The 14289-nt window shown below is 39.3% G+C and overlaps 1 protein-coding gene across 2 annotated transcripts in view; it reads left to right on the top strand.

Moving 5' to 3' along the window:
- The first annotated feature begins 1748 nt into the window (after positions 1–1748).
- Positions 1749–14289, top strand: part of EXOC2 (exocyst complex component 2) — a 250988-nt gene continuing 238447 nt past the window's right edge. For both annotated transcript variants that reach the window (XM_080806109.1, XM_080806110.1), the window contains exon 1: positions 1749–1869. The gene's annotated coding sequence lies outside the window, so the exon portion shown is untranslated. The remainder of the gene's footprint in view (positions 1870–14289) is intronic.

Raw genomic sequence — 14289 nt, 5'->3', positions numbered from 1 at the left:
CCAGGACAGAGGGTGGTCAAATCACCCTGGGTAGTCTGAGCCCCTCTGCTGTGGATGCTCTCTGGTGGGCATTCATGTGAGACATACAAATAAGCCAAAGATGAAGTTTGTGTGAGGTGCATATCTGAGTTCTTAGAGAGATGGCAAAAATCTTTGCCATGGTTGTGCCTCTGCTTTATAGCTACCCTCCTTTCCATTTAGCTGTAACTGGTCACTCAAATAGCTCTCATACTTTTGAGAATTTCTAGACCAAAAGCAGACAGCATACTCTTAAATCATGTATAGTCCCAATGGCAGGCCAGCTCTTCCAAGAACTTTGTCCCTATCCTGCATGCCTCAGGTCAGCAGAGAGACTGCCTGCTTAGAGCCACTTGCAGAATCCCTTCCAAGCCTTGAAGAGGCATCTGATCTCAATTGTTTGCGGCTCTCTATATAATGTGCAGTGACTTTAGTGTGACTACATATTGTCTAAATGGACATTTTGGCAGGGGCACTCTTACTTCTTAGGTCAGGATAACAGAAAAAACAAAAAACAACAAACAACCCCCCCACCCCCCCACACACACCTAAAAACAAACAAAAAACCAGAGTTCTCTCGTGCAGAGTGGGACATATATGATCAGTTACCTGACACCTTTTATAGTCTAAGTTGCCTATTCCAAGACAACCAGAACAATCCCTCTAAATACCCTATCACAAGAGCTTGAACTTCATCGTCCTCCATAATAACATTTCTTTGCAGAAACTTTCAACTCCTTTGTTGGCTGCTCCTTCTACCTTGTAAAACTGAATCCTCAGTTTTACAACTAATTTTCTACTAATTCTCTACCTGCACCAGAGCAGCCCAAACATACCCAAGTACGCGGACTGCTTTCATTTTAAATTTAGGACTATACATCCCAAGAGGGCTTTCAACCCTGCCTGGAAATCTTGCCATATTTTCTTAGTAATTTGCTTCACAACATCCAAGACAAAGATTTCATCATTTCTCTCCAAAACTCCCTTGCCTCCCATCCTCCATCTTCACAGATGATCTTAATGCATCTTTTGCTAATAAAGCAGAAGGAACCAGAAGAGAATTTTCTCAGTTTCCTGTCACCACTTACCCTCCATCTCCACCATTGCCTCTTCAGGGCAGACTGCAGTCATTTCTTGCCTAGACTGCTGCATTCTCTCCCTTAGTGACATTTTTCCTCTCACATGCAACAGTTTATCCTCAGCCCAATGAGATCCTGAAAGGAAGTGACTACCTTTTATTCACCGTTGTGTATCTAATGCCCTGCATAGCGCCTAGCCGAGGGTGGTGTTCCCTAAATTTAACTTCGACAATCAACAACACTTCAGAGTCTGGCATTCTCTTCCGCAATTTCCGAGGTCCTGTGACCTTTGTGCGTCACCTGGACTCCCAGGGCCTCGGTAGGAGCTACATCGACCTGACCCGGTGCAGATCCCACCAGAAACCGACCGAATGTCATTCTACATCCTCCTCGAGGTGATCCGAGGGCACAGCACGGCGGCTGTACGCGGCGATCCGCTCCGGGTCGCTTACTCCTCGCCCTTAGCCCCTTAGAACCCCCCCGCCCCCCCAACCCTCCAGCTAGCCCCAACTGCCACCCATTCCCCCGCAACCCCGGCCCCGGCCCCAGCCTCAGTTCCAGCCCTAAGGAAAGCCAGCCCCGCCCCTCCCAGAGTGGCTTGGCCCATCGAGGACTCGGTGCTCGACTACTCGGCGGATCGACGCCCTCGGCGCTCTCAGCGGGCGGAAGTAAAGGCGCCGGCGGTTGGGGCAGCTGTTACCCCAGAGCTTTTCGCGAGAGCCGCTGGGAGCTTTGTCGTTGCGGGCCGTAGGGGGCGGCAGGCAGGCCTGAGGTATGTTTTGGAGCCTGGAGGTCCTGGCTGAGGGCCAGACTGGGGAGGCACGGACAGGCAGGGCGGCGGGCGCCGGCTGGCCTCTCTCCCGGAGAGGCGGGTGGAAGTGGTCCGCCAGCGCCAGTGTCAGCCTCCTGCACCGCTCTCCTTTCCTTGTGAGGAGGAAGGCGCGGGGCGGTTCCTGTCCCCAACTCCGCGCGGTCCCTGGACACCTGCTAGAGGCCCAGAGCCCCCCATCCCCAGGCCCGGCGTGGGCCTCCAGAGCACTGACCCTCGGCGGGTTCGTTGTAGTCGGCCTCGCACGGCCCCTGGCGCCCCTGCGTAGTTGTCACTGCGCCAGGTGTAAGAATTTATTCGCAAAGAGCGAATGTGAGGCATATTTTGCTTAGGTTTGCATCAGAGTTACACTGAGCATTGTCTATGCGCCTTTATTCGACTCTTCTAAGCCTTTACATTTACTGACTGATTTACTCCATACAGGAGGTAGATGCTTTGTATTATCCCCATTTTACAGATGGGGAAACGGAAGCCCAGAGTGCTTATGTAACTAGCCTGTAGTTACTCAGTTTTTTAACTTCCTTTGAGACCATGCACTGAAGCTCTACAGCGTGCACTATCCAAACACGGTATCGTCTCTCATTTAAGCCTGGTGATGCTTAACTTGGTATCACAGGATTTTGTAGAGACTTTCTAAATATCCAAGAAACAGTTCTTGAAAAGCTGTCTTTAAATGGAAATAAGCTATTCTTAATTGGTAAAGGTCAGTCATAATAGTAAGTATGAGGACATTTCTTTTTTTAATGAATCTGAGTACACTGACAAGAACTTTGAAAAATACTCAAGAATCAGACACACCTTAATTAAATCATTTGGATGTACTATATTGAAAAGTTAGTTCTAACCAAGGTTATGTGGCTCAGTCTCCTGATACATAATAATATTTTATTTATTAAAGTCAGTATGTTCTGGCCAGGTTTTGTGTAACAAAGAAACTGAAAATCAAAAGTTTCCTGAAGATCATCTGTATGTTAAAAGTTGTTGGCTCAAAGTAAGCTAGATAAACTCAAAGGTGACTAATAGAAAGAGGATGATGTGTACTTACTATTCAGATATTCTCTTCTGTTTATGTAGGAACTTAATTTAAGCAGAGAAGCAAAGGATCCCCCACCGTAATTTGGAGTAACTCTTGGAATTTTCAGAAATTTCTTTTTTTATGTCACCGTTTAATTTTCTGTACTGAATGTAATTTTGAACTATCTCCTTTTGAAAAGATGGTTATTGACCCGCTTAATTAAATTTTCATTCATTCCTCTAATATTTGAGAGCCTGTTATGTATGAATCTTATGGGAAATGAAATTGGTACTTAAAAATTTTGCAAAGGCAATCTTCTAATAAAGTGCTTTGGATAATTTCTAGTGGCAGGGAGTGGCAGGATTAGGCTATCGTATAAGAAATGCTAGTAATATAGTTAGTCTTTTAATTACTTTTTCATCCATTCTCCAATTTATTTATTTTTATGTAGCCAGGATCTTAGTATAGCACCTACCACATTTCAGGAGCATAAATGTTAATTGAATGGATAAGTTTTAGGTCGATGTTGAGTAGGCAGGATTTTGAAATTGACTGGCATGGGAACTAACACTGATTACTCTGCTAAGCAGTATGCTAGAATGTTTGTTCTCAAATGGTAAGAATATGTTCATGGATCTCCTGGAGTACCTGGTGAAATTGCATGGTAGTAAGTAGTGTTGTACTATCACGTGGTTCAGTGTATGTTTATGTTAATTTAAAATAATTATTCTTGATACACAAACACTTAAAGTAATTGTAAAGAAATATGACTCTTGAAGCTGTGGACACACTCAGAATCATCTTTGGCTCTCACTTTGAAAATCAGGGAGTCAAAAAGTTTTTTGGCTTAGGAGTCAAAGCAACCATTTACTGGTTTGTGAGCTACCATCTAGCTGCTTCATAGCATGTACTTAACCTCTTTGGTTTTCAGTTTCCTTTTTCCTGTAGTCAGGGAATATATGAATCTAGATTATTTTTAAGAGCTCTTCCTGGTTTGAAATTTTCCAGCTCAGTGAATCCTATAACCAGTTAGCACTATCCTATTCCTGTGTTGTCTTGGGGGCTGTAGGTATCATGGGTATTTACATAATCTGTCAAAAGGCCAAGTTCTGGCTGGACAGGAGTTAGTCTTGGTCATTTTTGTATCTCCCAATTTTAGCATATGCCTTTATTTTAGAAATATAACAATAGGCTAGATTCAGAGGGGCATTTTTACTCTCTCAATTAAAGAATAGCTAAGAACAAAACTATAATATTGAGTGTAAGTACAGCAGGAATTCAGAGAGGGGAAGGATCTGTTGGGGTTAGGCAGAGGTCAGACCTTGTTGGGGGAGGATGTGGCTCTTCATAGGGAAGGCACAGGAATATCTGGGTAGTACACCAAAAACAAAGGCCCGTAGGCTGGTAAGTAAGTGCATTTTGGCTTATGGAGTGCCGTGAAGGAAAGGCAGAGGAGTTTGGGAGTGATTTGTTATGCATTTTTTCCCCCAGGAAAATTGTATTAGACTTGCTCAAAAGCTTCGTTAACTTTCTTTAACTTAATACCGTCGGTAGTATTTAAAACTGGTGCATCCCAGTCTTAATTTCTGGTTTTGATTTTAATTATTCCCTCTACCTACTGTTTCCTTCTTAAAATAAGTCTTGGTGCCAGTAGTGGAAAGAACAGTGGACACTGGGATTTGGAAAACATGGGATTGAGTTAATTAGAATGTAAGCTGCCTAAGGTGGATGCAAATAGGCACCTAGAGTGGTGTCTGGCACAGAGTTAGCATTTAGTAATCATGGTGCAATGAAGAGTGAATTCTCCTTTTGCTACTTGCTGGCTGTGCTGCTCTTGGCAAGGTTGGCTCATAGTTTCATCTGTAAGATTTGATGATTTTTTAAGGCCTTTTCCATTTATAAAGTTATGTGATATTGGAGGGTATAATATTTTAACTTTCATTCATTGTAATTTTAATGAAAGACAAAACAAGACTAAAGCCAGGAATATTTGGTTTTAGTTTAATTTTAATGAAAGCTCCATGTGATTGACGTGATGTGTATCTGGATAAATGAGGGTCTCAGCAGGAATCAGAATTCATGCCAGATGGTTCAAATAAGGAGGTTTTAATAAAGGGACTACTTGCAGAGGTGTGGGCAGGGTTCAGGAACAAATAAGGGGTAGTGAGGCCCAAAGAGAAACTGACAAGTAAAAGGGAAAAAAGGACAAACTACAGCCTGCTGAGAGCTGGAGCCGCAGCAAAGAGGTAGGGCTATTGCCAGAGATGTGCTTGGGAGTAGGGGAGCAGGACTGAAGTAGGTCCACTTCTGAAATCCAAAACTCAAATCTCCCACTCTTTGCTTAGTGTATTTCTAATTCTTCTTCAGTTACCTCCATTGCACCTGCTCTTTCACCTCATCTTTGGTCACTCATATCAGAATGCTCAGTTGTATCATTATCCTTCTGTGTATTTGGTAGCAAATTCTCAGCCTTCAACCATTTCAGCCCTTTACCTTCTCTAATGCTTGAACTGAGCTGCTGAAACCAGCAGGGGAAAATCTAGCATCTAGATATGTACTCCTGTAGATCCATGGTCACCATTCCCAGCTGCCCATCAAGGAATTTTTTTAGAGTTTTCCATGTCAGTTCATGGTTCTGTCCTGTGCAGAATTTATTTTAAGCATTTTCAATTCTTCTCAAATCTCTCATCGTTTCATATGTCTATACTCTTAGCAGATAATCTAGCCATCTGATTCACAGCGAATAGAACTATGGGGGGTGGGGGGGAAGAACTATCAGTGGAGAATCCCATGCTCTTTCTTCCAAAAAAAACTTCCCCTTTTCTCCACTTTTACTGAAAGAGATTGCATTTACTCTAAGACAGATCTCTGTACCCCATCCATTCTTGCCTTTGGGAGTACTTGCCAAAGGTTCATTCTTGTCAGTGTTTAAACATGCTTAAAGACAGACAACAATAAAGCAAAACAGAAAAATAATAACAGTAAAAAAGTAGCATCCTCCTTTGATTTCACATTCCTCTGTTAAAATTTCTCTTTCCTTCCTAGGCTGATTTCTTAAATAGTTATTTATACTCAATTTGTCACTTATCCCACTGTTCTCTGGTTTCAGTACCTATCATTCTATTGAAGGTCAAGGTTATCCATGACCTACTTGTCACAAAATCTTGTTCTTGTCATTTCCCCAGGATAGTGCCTGGGACATAGCAAGCCCTTAATAAATATTTGTTTTGACTGAACAATCTATTCCAAATTCTAGTTTATCTATCTAACGAGGAATCCAGCACTACCACTGTTTGAGGTGCTGAGTGACCAATCTCTGTATATTTCTCAAACCTTCTTGATGGACTAAACAAAGATAGAAATCAGTTTTATTTGATGATGACTTTGCCAGTGTTGTCCATGTGATCTTTCTGAAAAAACAAACACCAGGAAACTTTTTTCCCTGAAAAAATTGTGTTTTATAAAATATCAAGAAATAGTGTTTTGTTCACCCATTGTAGACCTAATAAAGAGAGAATGGTAAGGGACATGGTACAATTGGCAATAGATTGATGACTGAATAATGCTATGCTTTTTTTTTTTTTTTTTTACATGAACTACTGTTCCTTCTTCCATTAAATAGTGAATCTTCTTTGAAATTTTTGTTTTTGTTTGTGTTTTTGGAGGGTGGTAGAAGAGGGGGTGGATTTGCACTGGCCTATTTCATTTTCAGTATGTCATCACTGTCTGGTGGCATGAGTCAGAGAATCAGCCACCTTTAGACCTAATTAGTAAAGCTTAGGCTTGAATTGTAGTGAAGGTCATTGTCCTCTTTGAAGACTTATATTGCTAAGGCAGGAGATTTTATAGTTTCTGGGAAATAAAGAAGGAGACTTTTAATTAACTCTTCTAATGAAGATGAAATCCTGTGCTTGTTTTAGGAGATCAGCCTGGTACTCAAGTATTTATGTAACAGGTGAGTTATGTGGGAGCTCTAGCAAGCCAAATCATCAGGCTTTTCCCCTATATACTGTCTTGCTTCTAGTATCCTTTCCTAGTCATTTCATGTACATCCCCTGCCCTTTAATCCCAAACATTGTAGCAGGAGTGAAGTTATTTTTCATATATATATATAATTAAATTAAATTAAATATATATAATTTAAATTATTCTTTATTCCCAAATGAATTAAAGCACAAAAACTTACATTTTCACTTAAAAACATAGTATATTTAAATTATATTTTGTTTGTAGGAGTGATGACAGAAAGAAGTCTAAAAAGAGAGCTGGGAAAGTAGGGATGCTTTATCTATTCATTCAGTCCTTCCCTTCTGCAGATGTCCCTTCTGAGACCAATGTTTCTTAGCACAGTTTATACCCTACACATCCTTTCAGATTGGTGCATGATTATATATATTTTTGTTGACCATGGTTTTGAGATGGAGAGAGATGATTAATTTAGAAAGCTAGGTGGAAGAGTTCATGACCCTATCTCTGAGACTTGTCCCACCCTGTGCCCTTAGATGGTTAAATGTGTGGCTGTGCTGAGATAACTTGACCTTGACCCTGCATAGGAAAAGTAGAGTCTGAGTTTACAGAAAACTGAAGGAAATAAATTACCATTCTTAAAACCCTTTTCCAGTATTTGTAGGAGATCCCTCTGGGGTTAGCCTCGCCCAGCCCCAAGAGGCATGTCTATTCTAGGATAGGTTGAACCTGACTCAAGGAGGATTTGGTAAATTCTACATTTGCTTCTGTTGCCGGGTGGCCTGAGAGTCTAGTTGAGTGTAATTTTATTGTTGAAACTCTCTAGGCATCTCTGCAATGAGATTTTTGTGGGATCCTTTGGAACCATGATGGCTCTGGACAGGATAGATTTATCAAATGTTAATGTGTGCAGAATGGGCTCAAAGATAGGTGGGGTTGGGTTGGGATCTTGAGATTCTGTGTTTCTGATTTGTTCCCTGGTGATGCTAACTTGAATAGCATGGGGAGGGGTGGAGTTTGGGAGTTTTTTGTTTTTTGTTTTATTTTTTTGTGGAAAACTTTCACTTTTCTGTGGCCTGATCTAAGAAATTAGTGCTTTAACATCAGGCTTTCCTTGGCTTGTTTGGTGAAGGTTCTCCCAAGTCTTCAGTCAATCAGAATTTATGTTATTCCAACTCCTGTCTTATCCCTTTAGCTGAGCTGAGTGAGCCAAGCCTCTGGGGACCTGACTGGGTAAGACACCCGATTACTTATTTTCTTCATGTTTCTTGTTATGAATTAAAATCAACAAAATTCTTCCTTAATAAGTAGTAAAAAAAAAAAAATTTGGTTAATCACCCGAAAGCTCTTTTTGTGTCTCCATTTTTCTGTTTTTTTCCCCCTAATATCACTGCTAGTAGTTATTTTTTAAATTTATTTTTAGTCTGAAGTTTTGTAAAAAATAACTTTCCATCTTTTATTCTACCAGTAAGTATTTTGGAAAAATAAAGGTTGCATCACAATGAAATATGGGGAAAATTATAAAATTAAAATTTTCTATCTCTGTTACAGAAACACTTTAAATTCATTTCATTAAAAGAGGCAGATGGGTTAAAACTAATTATAATATAAATCTAAAAGAAAATGCATTTATTTAACTGTATATTATAAGTTATAAGAAAATGTGGTCCTTCCTCTTTATTTTAGTGAAATGCTTTATAATGGTAATTTTCTCTTTTGACCTGTGATGGATAGGAGGTTAATTGATGTTAAATGCATGCTTTGTTAATCCTTCATCAGCTACTAAATTGAGATGGGGGAGTACAGGTCAGGGATACATAAGGCCACAGCCAGCTTGTTTTCTTAGGGAGGTTTTTCCCTTTCTCCAAACCACGTATCACGCAGTCCAGCTGTATGTAGAGGAGATTCTCCACTCTCCCCTCCCCCTCTTTCCTTCTCTCTTTTCAAACCCCCCTCCATTTTCCCCCCTCCTTTTCCTCTCTGTGCTGCAGAGTGACAGCTTGTAGATGTTGCGTGCGAGGAGTTCAGCTGGCGCTGTGTGGTCCGAGTGTGTGGTCTCCACTCAGTCGAGAGGCTGCTAACAGGGTGGATGAGAGAGCGCAAGACTGTTTACTTTAATTTATTTCGGATGCCGGAATTGTGCCCAGAGTTTCCCCTAAACTTGATTCCATAGCTAGCAGCTTCAATCCCTCACAGCTGTGGTGCAGTCTCAACGCTGCGCCTGTCCTCTCCCAACAGGCACTTTCCATAGCATCTGCCTATTTAATCCCTTGTGGCTCAGAAATGTTAATAGCACTGCTGAGTGCTGTGATTATTTTGCTTTCACTATGTCAAGATATATGGCCTTGTAGAAGTTTCTTTTGAGGTCGAGCTAGAGAAGTAAAACAGAAATTTTAAGATAAGTGACAAAGTTGATGTATTTTTAGAAATTGGGAAAGCTGTTATAAAATTTGGGTTAAATTAATCCAACTTTGCTCATGTAAAAAATCTGGGAGTTTTATGACAGCCTGTCATGTTTAACCATTTTAATAAAATTAACCAATTTAAGCTGACGGTTGATTCCTTGACCCTTTTTGAAAATCTGCATTGATTTTGGCGTGCCTGTTTACTATAGTTATTATATTTGTCAGCAATGATATTGGTTTATTTCATAATAAAGATTTGACAGGTCGAGACAAGTGAAACTTTTTATGCAATAGTATAAATTTAGGACAATATTTTTTTCTAATTCTTTCATTATAGACAAATTAGCAGTAGTGTCTTGATTTTACTCCTCTCTTCTGAACATTATTATTGAGGTGGTCAAGTTTTTGTCATTTAAGTAAACACTAGACTTAATATCACTTGGGATTTTGCATTGTTAGCTTCTTTATTTTCCCATCTTCCCCACAGTCCTGCTGAAATGGAGCTGGTGTTATTGATGTGTTTCCCAGGGCTAGAAAGTCTAGGCCACTGATGTTTTCCGGAGGGATTAATATATGTAGCTTATTGTTGTTCAACAACTTTTGTTATTTTTAACCCTGAGTTTCAACAAATGAACTCAGTTTCCATCACTGGGAAGGTAAAGTCTTCCCTATTCCCTGGCACCTTTTCAATTGTGACTAAGCCAAGGTCATCTTTGGTCTCCTTTGATCTTGTATTGGAAGACTTTAAGAAATTAGGTAGTGTCAAATGCTCTTTTTTTTCTTTTTTCTTTTTTTTCTAATGCTGCCACCCTGTATTTCCTCTTGTGTCTACTTTTTGGGGGTTCTATTGTATGTTTGTGGTGAAAATGATAATCTAATGCTCCCAAGAATTCTGAAGAAAAATTACTGTATTTATAAAGTTGTGCAACCATCAACTACTGTCTAATCCGGAAACATTTTCCTCCAAAAGGAAACCTTGAGCCCACTATCAGTCCTTTTCCATTACCCCTCCTGTAGCTACCACTAATCTACTTTGTCTTTATGAGTTTGCTTATTCTGAATTTTCATATAAATATAATCATATTATGTAACTTTTTAATGATTATGGCAAAGTACATGCATAGTGTCAGTCATTACCCTATGTCTTTTACCTAACAAGAGAAAATTGTATATATACAGAGAGAAAACATTGGTAAGTGATGGGTCAAGTATTCACTATAAATAGAATTGAACTTATGTTTCAGAAACTCAGAAATATGTAAAGGAGCTATGAAATGCTCTAGGCTTATATTTGGTGGAAATACCATGTGTGTGTATTGTCAGTCATCCAGCCCTTTGTTGCAACAGTCAGTCATGCAGGGATCGATTCCCAACCTGTCTTGAATTGATCAATGTCATTGCTAACTGGATTTTGAAATTTGATTTAGAAGTCTAAAAGGATAAATCCAAAAAAAAAAAAAAAGAGAGAGAGAGAGAAAGAAAAAACGAAATAAAACTGTCCACCGTGAAAAATACAAAACTTAAAAAAAAAAAAATCCAACAAAACCTGTCCACCATGAAAAATACAAAACTTAGAATAAATAAATAAATAAAAGGATAAATCCTGATTGAACCAAACCCCACCATTCTTATCTTTACTTTTATCAGGCTAAATCCTCCACGAATGGACACTTAACAAGAAAAAGAGTAGGGTTTTGCTCTAACTGAAGTGGCAGTTGGCCTCAACAGCAGTTGATTTCTCTTTCAAGGGCAGAGAAACAGTGTTGAGCTACATTTCTTTGGCAGCATTTTTAAAATAGCCTTTTTAAATGCATCTTCATTGAATACAAGTTCATCCTTTTTTTTTTTTTAACGATTTTATTTATTTATTTGACAGAGAGAGCATAAGCAGAGGGAGCAGAACACAGAGGGAGATGGGGAAGCAGTCTCCCTGTAAGCAGGGAGCTCGATGTGGGGCTCAATCCCAGGGCTCTGGGAACATGACCTGAGCTGAAGGCAGATGTTTAATTGACTGAACCACCCAGATGCCCCCAGGTTCATCTTTAAATCTAAGGCAAAAATTACTCTTCGTTTGGATTTTTCATTATTTAGAACTGAAAAGTGGAATATTTTTATGTATTTTTAGTTCCGCTCTTCTTTCTTATGTGTGAATTTTGACAACTGAAAAATCAAACTTAAGTCAGTTTTTGCCTGGTTTTTATAGAAATAAAAGATGGTTGAAAAATCAGTATTTTTTTCTAATGCAAAGAATTATGAGAAGTCCAACTAATTTTGATTTAGACATTTAAAATATTTTTCAGAAAATGACACATACTAAAGATTTTGTTCTACATATTAGAATTCCTGATTTTCAGGTAATTCTTTACGGAAGAGGTAATAGAATATCAAGTCAAGCTTTTCACCTCTTGGACCTTATAGTTAGAGATCGTGTTTGAACTTGACCCAGTGTCACCCAGAGGGGACCCATAGAAGACAAGTTGTTCTGCTCAGATCTTTGTGGTTAATTTGGATTCCTCTGATTGATTGATTGATTGATTGATTTTTTTTTTTTGTGGCATGAACAAATAACTTGTCTTTGTAGTTAGCATTTTCGTATAGAGTATTAAGAGGAGTTGATTGAGTAAATTTTTAGGATGTCATTACAAGACTCAGTTTCTATAGTAGTGTTTGGTGATTACTACTCTGGCACAGATTTATTGGTTTATATTTGATCTTAGCCTAAAGGCTAACAAAAAATAGATTTACTGATTTAAAAAATAGTATATGGGACATGGTACAGATTGAAGGAATGGTGTTCATCTTAAAGTGGGACACATAAGCTGATATCCATCTCAAAGACTGCTTCTTAGTGGTTTCTTATAGCTGGAATTCCACATGGCCTAAGGTTTGTTGCCATCCTTGAACAGCGAAAAGAAAAGAGTTGCCAGTGAGCCCATGTGTTCTCAGGTCTGTTCAGCCCAGCCACTGTTTTACTGAGTGTCTGCTTTGTTCTGGCACTACAGTAGGTCCTAGAGGTAAAGAAAGAACATGATGCAGTCCTAGCCAAGCCCATTGAGGACAGTTCCTTATCAGGGACCTTGATACAGTAATTCTTTTTTCCTTTTTTGTTTTAAATGTAGGGAATATTATTTGTTAACCTTTTCCTAAGAAAATCAATATATAAGGTAAATGAGCAGGTCCAGAATTGCCGAGAGGAAACATTATGTGGTCAGTATTCTCAAAGAAGCGGTATACTGCCTTGTATCCCCATCCATAAGGGCTGCTCCATACCGTGTTCTGGAATTGGCCTTTCTGTGTCGAATTACTTACTGCATTTCTGACGAGATTGGGTGCATCCAGGGTGGTATGGCCATAGACTACGTACTGCATTTCTAAAAAAAAAACTTGTATTCTTGCTCACTGCCACAGGGAAAGCAATATAAAAGTGTAGAAAATGTGTGATTTCCCTGATCCTCTACCCTCTCCAGTTTCATTGTCCCAATAATGCTAACCTCTGGTGTCTATTCATCTCAGACTTTCTCCATATTCATACAAGCATATATACTTGTACAAAGGTAGGCTTTGTCTTTCTTCTTCTTCTTCTTCTTCTTCTTTTTTTTTTTCCTAGTAGCATTGGTTAAATCAATATTCTAACACATAAACAATTTTTTTAAGGGGGAAGCTAAGGGAGAGAGAATTTTTTTTTTTTTTTAAGATTTTATTTATTTGCCAGAGAGAGAGAGAGAGAGAGAACACACAAGCAGGCAGAGAGGCAGGCAGATGCAGTGAGAGAAGCAGGCTCCCTGCTGAGCAAGGAACCCGATGCTGAACTCGATCCCAGAACTCTGGGATCATGACCCGAGCCTAAGGCAGCGGCTTAACCAACTGAGCCATCCAGGCGTCCCAGGGAGAGAGAATCTTAAGCAGGCTCTATGTTATGGGTGGACACAGGGCTTGATTCCATGACCCTGTGATCACAACCTGAGCTGAGGTTAAGAGTCAGAAGCCTAATTGTCTGAGTCACCCAAGGGCCCCTCAACTAACAATTTTTGAGACAACATAGAAAAAATGAATTCGGATGGGTTAGGAAGTCCATTGTAGAGATACAAACTAAAATATTTACGGATGATATGGTACATTTGGGGTTTGCTTTAAAATACTGGCTCAGAAACAACATAAAAGTGTGTTGGGAGCATGAAGATTCATTTTCCTAATCTCTTCTTTTATATATGTTTAGAATTTTCATAATAATAAGTAAAAAAATATCACGTGGAGAATTAGATTAGCATAGAGCTAAGGCCTGGTTTTGAAGGTCAACTTTACCACTTACAGCTGTGACTTTGGCAAACTGTTTAATCTCCGATGATGCTGCCACTATTAATATAAAACCATTTAGCATTTTAGAATACTTACTTCCAGAAACTTTTTCTGTATATTTTAAAATCATAATATATATAAAAATTATATAATAATACATACTTATAAATGTATAATATATATTTTTGTTTGCAGAAGCTGAAAATGTTCATATAAATATCCAGATGAGAGTGTGGATTTCCACTGGATACATTACATGAAACAAGAGTCTATCACTTCTTTCCATATTTGGGGGGCTTTTCTCAGCCTTGGTTTTATTTTCAATGAAGCTGATAATTTTTGAGCAACAGCCAGTTGAAGTAGTTGACCTAGTTTCCCTAAATCTTGACCTGTAGGTTGTCCTTAGCCTTAGGAGAGGGAATGATGGTAATGTTTAATCTGACATTGTGCTGGAGGATGGCAGCCACCAAATATGGGTCCAGATCATAGATAGGCCTCCAGGTTTTGAATCACAGCTGCCTTTTTAATAGAAGCTTTCTGTGCAAGAGTGATGTCCTTTGGGTCAATATTCCCTTTCTTCATAATAGTGTCTTGTCCAGGAAAGGTTACTTGATAAGCACGTTGAAATTTTTCCAAGCATCTGGTCAGGATACCATCCCAAGGAAGGTTCATAATATATTA

The sequence above is a fragment of the Martes martes genome (assembly GCF_963455335.1).
Source record: "Martes martes genome assembly, chromosome: 6".
In the NCBI taxonomy this organism is placed as follows: Eukaryota; Metazoa; Chordata; class Mammalia; order Carnivora; family Mustelidae; genus Martes; species Martes martes.
This window is presented reverse-complemented; position numbering and strand designations above follow the sequence as displayed.